The following is a 7,852-nucleotide window of genomic DNA, read 5'->3' as shown; positions in this document are numbered from 1 at the left end:
ATGATGATGATGAAGTTAAATTAGAAAAAATGGGGCCAAAATGACTTTTCAGATAGAAAAGGTTCCCGATCACTGACATAGAGGTACATGCACATGACGTGAATATAAGTAATATGCAAAATCATCATCGCTCGCCTTATGAAATATGAATAGGTTATTTATTGTCATTTTGGAATCAGATTAAATGATTGGATATGTATTTCCCCATGCTACAACTAGCCCCGTTCCTCACATCATGACCAAATATTTAATTCTAGGTTTCTCCCCATAGGAAAATGTAAACTGCTGTGACCAGGATTCGAACCTGGGTTATCACGACCACAACGTGAGGTACTAACCACTATACGATCACAGCCAACGTAGCAGAGGATGGTTTCGATCCATCGACCTCTGGGTTATGAGCCCAGCACGCTTCCGCTGCGCCACTCTGCTCGTGTCGGCTAAGGTATTCATTTAATAAAATGTCCCGTTCGTTTCAAATAAATTTATTTATCATTCAAGAATCATGCTGAGACTGCGTCATGTCTTGTCGTTATTTTCTTCTCGCGAATTTTGCTCGAAAATCTCGATATTTTGGTTGAAATGGTCACTGAATTGCGCAACCATCGCAAGGTGAGAGTAACACAAAAAGCATTGGTCGGGAACCTATGGCTCTTTTGGGTATAAGATATGGCTATTGGCCAATTTTTTTTTTACCTAATTTATCAATATTGCAGCAACTTGTTAGTATATTTTCACCACGTCCAGAATAATTATTCTCGGGGCAGTATAAACGTGTCTTTGCGAGGTAAAGAAAATGCCCTCTTCAGATTTAGGGGCTCGGTCGGACCCCTCTTTTCAAAATCCTCAAATTCAAGTTACCGTCGGGCCGGCGACTAATATCATTCGCGAATTCGGTGTAGGCCTACCCGACTCGAAATCATGGATTGCACGAAACATTGATTGATCAAAGAGAATAGCAGACATGGCGACGCCCATATGTACGCAGTTTTCAAATACACATTGTCGTTTTGACCTTCGGCGCGACACGAACTTCCGTGGATGTTACATCAACAATTATGAACTCGAATTACAAACAACGTCATAGCTATCCAAGTTCTCGATTGGCAAGTAGGTCCGTATTGCCGGCGATAAAATGTAGGCGTGTAGCGCAACGTTATGTGTTACCGCTGAATACATTGACAATTGAGAAGTCGATCAGTATTTAGAGTTTCAGAATCGTTACAGTTACGTGCGATTAATATCAGTTATAATAAATTCTAAGATATTAACGATGAATTGCGTAATCAATGGTGAGGTTTGGCACATCTGTGCCTTACCCATCGTTTGGCGCTTTACTTTCATACAATAAATATGCAAATTGTGTGATTATGGAAGAAAAATGTTCAACATCTTGTCGTTCATGAACCTGTGCATCGTTTAAAAATACCAATATCAATTCAATGTCCCTCAATTTCCGTTTACTCATCCTGACGACAGGTGAGGTACTGTCTCACTTACTTCTCCTGACCCGACATCACTGATTTATCACAGCTTAGAGTGGGTAGGCAGGTATACAGCGGTACTGACCATGTTTGGCTCCACCTACGCATATAATCATGGGTTCTCGTATTCAAAAGTAGCATCACGACGAACCTATGTTCTCGTACCTCAAGCTTTACAAGCTTGAATAAAGCAACCAGCAGGATTAGTACGAGTTGTTACGGAGAAAATGACGAATCTCATGTAGTAAGTGCGAACGAAAATGGGGCCAAAATGACTTTTCAGATTGAAAAGGTTCCCGACCACTGATATAGAGGTACATACACATGACGTGAGGTTACGTAATATGCAAAATCATCATTGCTCGCCCTACGAAGAGGTTATTTATTGTCATTTTGGAATCAGATTAAATGATTGGACATGTATTTCCCCATGCTACAACTTGCCCAAATAGCCCCATCATCACCAAATATTTATTTCTAGGTTGCTCCCTATAGGAAAATGTAAACTGCTGTGACCAGGATTCGAACCTGGGTCATAACGGCCACAGCGTGAGGTACTAACCACTATACGATCACAGCCAGCGTAGCAGAGGATGGTTTCGATCCATCGACCTCTGGGTTTTGAGCCAAGCACGCTTCCGCTGCGCCACTCTGCTCGTGTCGGCTAAGGTATTCATTTAATAGAATATACCGTTCGTTTCAAATAAATTTATTTATCATTCAAGAATCATGCTGAGACTGCGTCATGTCTTGTCGTTATTTGCTTCTCGCGAATTTTGCTCGGAAATCGCGATATTTTGGTTGAAATGGTCACTGAATTGCGCAACCATCGCAAGGTGAGAGTAACACATAGAGCAGTGGTCGCGAACCTATGGCTCTTTTCGGTATAAGATATGGCTATTTGCCAAATTTTTTTTTGTACTAAATTGATCAGTATTGCAGCAACTTGTTAGTATATTTTCATCACGTCCAGAATAATTATTCTCGGAGCAGTATAAACGTGTCTTTGCGAGGTAAAGAAAATGCCCTCTTCAGATTTGGGGGCTCGGTCGGACCCCTCTTTTCAAAATCCTCAAATTCAAGTTACTGTCGGGCCGGCGACGAATATCATTCGCGAATTCGGTGTAGGCCTACCCGACTCGAAATCTGGGATTGCACGATACATTGATTGATCAAAGAGAATAGCAGACATGGCGACGCCCATATGAACGCAGTTTTCAAATACCCATTGTCGTCTTGATCTTCGGCGCGATATGAGCTACCCTAGACGTTACATTCACAATTACAGACTCGAATTACAAACAACGTCATAGCTATCCACGTTCTCGATTGATAAGTAGGTCTGTAGTGGCGGCGATAAAATGTAGGCGTGTAGCGCAACGTTATGTGTTAACGCTGAATACATTGACAATTGAGAAGTCGATCAGTATTTAGAGTTTCAGAATCGTTACAGTTACGTGCGATTAATATCAGTTATAATAAATTCTAAGATATTAACGATGAATTGCGTAATCAATGGTGAGGTTTGGCACATCTGTGCCTTACCCATCGTTTGGCGCTTTACTTTCATACAATAAATATGCAAATTGTGTGATTATGGAAGAAAAATGTTCAACATCTTGTCGTTCATGAACCTGTGCATCGATTAATAATACCAATATCAATTCAAGGTCCCTCAATTTCCGTTTACTCATCCTGACGACAGGTGAGGTACTGTCTCACTTACTTCTCCTGACCCGACATCACTGATTTATCACAGCTTAGAGTGGGTAGGCAGGTATACAGCGGTACTGACCATGTTTGGCTCCACCTACGCATATTATCATGGGTTCTCGTATTCAAAAGTAGCATCACGACTAGGGCTGGGCAAAATTGAGTACCCGAGTGATTCGATTCTGAATCACGTACAACGCTTCGAGTCGAGTCGAGTAATCGAGTATCGCTCGTTATGACGTCACAACAGAATATACCATGTCGAAGTTCAAATAGGTACCTTTTATACTACCACAAGGTACATAATGCCTGGTATACGTCACAGTAAAGATACTTTGGTGTTTTTTTGACCATACCGATTTGATTGCACTTCTTGACAATGTTGTGGGGTGATCATGACTTCGGAAATGTGTTATTTCCAGTAACGTCCGTTGCTTTGTACTATGTCTGGTATGCTGCGACACGGCCAAACAAGGTTTGAAGACTTGCACAGTGGAAAATAGTATCAAAACTATAATTATCGTTAGTAAATTAACTTTCAGTTGCGAGGAGCGTATAATTTCAATACTCGAAAAAATCGTCTTTTACTACTCGACTCGAATCATTAAAATTAATACTCGATTCAGATTCGAGTACTCGAATCATTGTGCCCAGCCCTAATCACGACGAACCTATGTTCTCGTACCTCAAGCTTTACAAGCTTGAATAAGGCAACCAGCATGATTAGTACGAGTTTTTACAGAGAAAATGACGAATCTCATGTAGTAAGTGCGTAAGTGCGAACGATTTTTCAATTGTGACGTAACAGTTGATTGGCATGCATGGCTCTCTGGAAGTTAAATTAGAAAAAATGGCGCCAAAATGACTTTTCAGATAGAAAAGGTTCCCGACCACTGACATAGAGGTACATGCACATGACGTGAGGATACGTAATATGCAAAATCATCATTGCTCGCCCTATGAAATACGAAGAGGTTATTTATTGTCATTTTGGAATCAGATTAAATCAATGGCTCCCAACCTTTTTCAGTGGCAGGGCCAAATTTAGAATTTCAGAGTACGGTCGGGGCCGCACGAATACCAGGGCAATGAAAGGAACCCCAAATAGTCACCAAAATATGAAAATTCGCATTGTTCCGATCATTCGCTTGACGCCATTGGTCATTGTGTTGCCACGCTCCCGTTGTTCAGAACAATCAACCTTTGCAGGCTATTTCGGAGTAGTTTTATTGCCCTGGCGAGATTTCAATTCGTATTTTTGGAATCAGCGCGACACCTCCTTTCGATAAACACCGCCATATCAAATTATTCGGACGCTTGGGTCGCGAGCTATAGGACTACCAATTATGCTGTTTTTTTGCCGGCTAAGCAGTACGCATCTCGGCGTATTTAATCGTGAGTCACTTGTTGCACATCTATCCGTAAATAAGTTATCAATACCCAGGACCGTAACAGCACTTCGTCAGCATGATTAGTACGAGTTTTTACAGAGAAAATGACGAATCTCATGTAGTAAGTGCGTAAGTGCGAACGATTTTTCAATTGTGACGTAACAGTTGATTGGCATGCATGGCTCTCTGGAAGTTAAATTAGAAAAAATGGCGCCAAAATGACTTTTCAGATAGAAAAGGTTCCCGACCACTGACATAGAGGTACATGCACATGACGTGAGGATACGTAATATGCAAAATCATCATTGCTCGCCCTATGAAATACGAAGAGGTTATTTATTGTCATTTTGGAATCAGATTAAATCAATGGCTCCCAACCTTATTCAGTGGCAGGGCCAAATTTAGAATTTCAGAGTACGGTCGGGGCCGCACGAATACCAGGGCAATGAAAGGAACCCCAAATAGTCACCAAAATATGAAAATTCGCATTGTTCCGATCATTCGCTTGACGCCATTGGTCATTGTGTTGCCACGCTCCCGTTGTTCAGAACAATCAACCTTTGCAGGCTATTTCGGAGTAGTTTTATTGCCCTGGCGAGATTTCAATTCGTATTTTTGGAATCAGCGCGACACCTCCTTTCGATAAACACCGCCATATCAAATTATTCGGACGCTTGGGTCGCGAGCTATAGGACTACCAATTATGCTGTTTTTTGCCGGCTAAGCAGTACGCATCTCGGCGTATTTAATCGTGAGTCACTTGTTGCACATCTATCCGTAAATAAGTTATCAATACCCAGGACCGTAACAGCACTTCGTCAGCCCCCCCCCAACGTTGCTCTTGGCCACCTTAGGCCAGATGGCTGTTTACCGCTATTTATCATCTAAATCGGGTGTCCGTTCTAGGCAGCTTCTCTCGACTGATCGCGCGAAGCGCGAAAAATTTCTATAATTCATGATTGAATCGGTCAATAAAATCGGGAATTGAAAATATATTGGTATCGATTTTTGTCCTCTCTCTCCTCACGTAATCAGGTTGAGCCGAGTGAGTTTGAGTTTGAAAAAGTAGGACTACTCAATAATAATTAAACATTCGGGCGTATACCCGTTGGCAGGAACGATACAGCACTTCGTCAGGCCCCTCAAAACACTTGGGTCTTGACCTCCCATAGGGTGATAAACCGACCCCCCGTCCCGTTGTTCGCTTCAGCCACGAAATCAGGATCACCGTTTAGTGAGCCAGCGTGGAGCGCGAAAATTTTCGATAATTCAAAATAAAGTAGGTCAATAAGATCGGGAATTGCATATATATTGCTATCAATTACTTGTCCTCTCTGCTCACTGTCGTACCAGTAAACAGAAGACTCTTGTTTCGTTGGCTTTTACTAACTTAAATCTCGGCATCAAATAGAACAGTAACAGTAACAGTAACAGTAGCGATTTAAGTAACAGAGGAATTGGAAACTAATGATTAGAAAAGCAATGATTACATGATGCGCGATGGCTTGAATACAAAAGAGTATTATACGAATCACCACAATCTCCCCCACCGAATAAAATTAAATACAAAATTGACATATCAGCACATCAAAATCAAAATCACTTTACACGGTCGCCGTACCATTCCGGACACTTTCTAACTCTATTAGATCGGCGCGGCATTGGCGTATACGACGAATTGTCCTTCATTAGAGATGTCTCATTCTCGGGCTCTTTATCACCCGATGCTTCGGCACGATCATTCGATGTCGGAATGATTTCAGCCCTTGACGTATCGGCTCTCGCTCCCAACTTCTCCACATCGATGGTTGGGTTCGGAGCCAAGTCTCTCACGGACACGGTGGACTCTCTTCCATCTTCGTGGCGTATTAACGCGTACTTAGGATTCACATCAAGCAGCTCGACCGGATCGCAAAGCGGTTCAGACTTTGAGGATCGATGGAAACGTCGCAAGAGTACGGAGTCGGCGAAAAGTAACCAATCAGGAATCGAGGGTCCAATCATCGAGCGTCTAGGAAAACCAAAAAATCGTTCATGTGGTGTCACGTTAGTAGCTGTACAAAGCAGCGATCGCACGCTATGTAGCGCATCATTCAACACCATTTCCCACGCAGATTCCGGCAGCCGCTCCGTAGCAAGAATCAATTTGATAGTTCTCCAAATCGTTTGGTTGTTGACGCGTTCACACTGAGAATTACCAGTGGGGTGATACGGAGTAGACCTGCTAGTAGCGACACCACGTTTGGTTAAAAATGTAATCAAATCTCTGGAGATAAAAGAGCTTCCTCTATCGCTATGGATATATTCGGGAACTCCTACGAGCGAAAACAGCGTCTTCAAGTTGCGCATCACGGTTGGAGTTGACATATCACGACATGGAAACACAAAGGGAAATCGACTGTATTCATCCACAACAATCAATAAAAACCTGTTTCTCCCAGCCACGGGGCCTTTGAAGTCCATACTGATGCGTTCCCATGGGCGAGTGGCTCTGACAAGTTTATGATGCTCGTTGTTGTTGAAAAACCTAGGCTTCAATTCGGAGCATTGTTTACAGTTACCACAAACCTTTGACGTCTTCCATTGAATAGGGTAGGTTTTTAGATTTAACAAAATGACTCAACCTACGGATGCCCGGATGTCCCAAAATGTTGTGAAGTTCGCGTAAATCAGTGGACAAAGCCGTTAGACTGCAAATCCGAGAGATAGTGTCAGGCGCAATATTTTCTACACCTGGTCTGTGAACAATTTCGTATTCGAAAACACTAATTCCAGCTTCCACAGTGTCAATTTAGTATTTTTTATTTTACTGCGATGCTTTTTCTGAAAAATGAACGACAGGGCCTTTTGGTCAGTTATCAATCGGAATTTACGACCATGTAAAAGATACCCCCACTTTCTTATAGCATGCATGATTGCGGCTGCTTCTTTCTCGACAGCAGGATAATTTAGTTCACTTTTAGAAAATGTTCGCGATGCAAATGCCACAGGTCTACCTCGTTGACTGAGAATAGCAGCAATAGCGTTGTTAGACGCATCACATTCAATTTCAAACGGTTCAGATTCGTCAATATAACAAAGGGATGATTTTATCAAGTCTTCCTTCAGAACATTGAATGAGGTCAGGGCAGGCCCACTCAGTGGAAAAACTGAATTGCTAAGCATTGGTTTGATTTTATCAGAAAAGCTTGGAATCCACTTTGAATAATATGCGAACATACCCAAGATCCTTTTCATCTCTTTATCCGATTTAGGGGGTGGCAA

At 42.2% G+C, this 7,852-nt stretch overlaps 3 non-coding genes across 3 annotated transcripts; all 3 read right to left on the bottom strand.

Moving 5' to 3' along the window:
* Positions 1-283: 283 nt before the first annotated feature.
* Trnah-gug (transfer RNA histidin (anticodon GUG)) lies at positions 284-355 on the bottom strand. The gene has a single exon. It is a non-coding gene; the product is annotated as a tRNA-His (tRNA).
* Positions 356-1,991: 1,636 nt separating this feature from the next.
* Trnah-gug (transfer RNA histidin (anticodon GUG)) lies at positions 1,992-2,063 on the bottom strand. The gene has a single exon. It is a non-coding gene; the product is annotated as a tRNA-His (tRNA).
* A 5-nt stretch (positions 2,064-2,068) lies between these two features.
* Positions 2,069-2,140, bottom strand: Trnal-caa (transfer RNA leucine (anticodon CAA)). Its single transcript has one exon. It is a non-coding gene; the product is annotated as a tRNA-Leu (tRNA).
* Positions 2,141-7,852: the final 5,712 nt, after the last annotated feature.

Source organism: Botryllus schlosseri, chromosome 8 (assembly GCF_051294905.1).
Source record: "Botryllus schlosseri isolate E-star chromosome 8, Bs_hap1, whole genome shotgun sequence".
NCBI classification, from domain to species: domain Eukaryota; kingdom Metazoa; phylum Chordata; class Ascidiacea; order Stolidobranchia; family Styelidae; genus Botryllus; species Botryllus schlosseri.
Note: the sequence above shows the minus strand (reverse complement) of the source record. Positions and strands in the feature narration are given on the sequence as shown.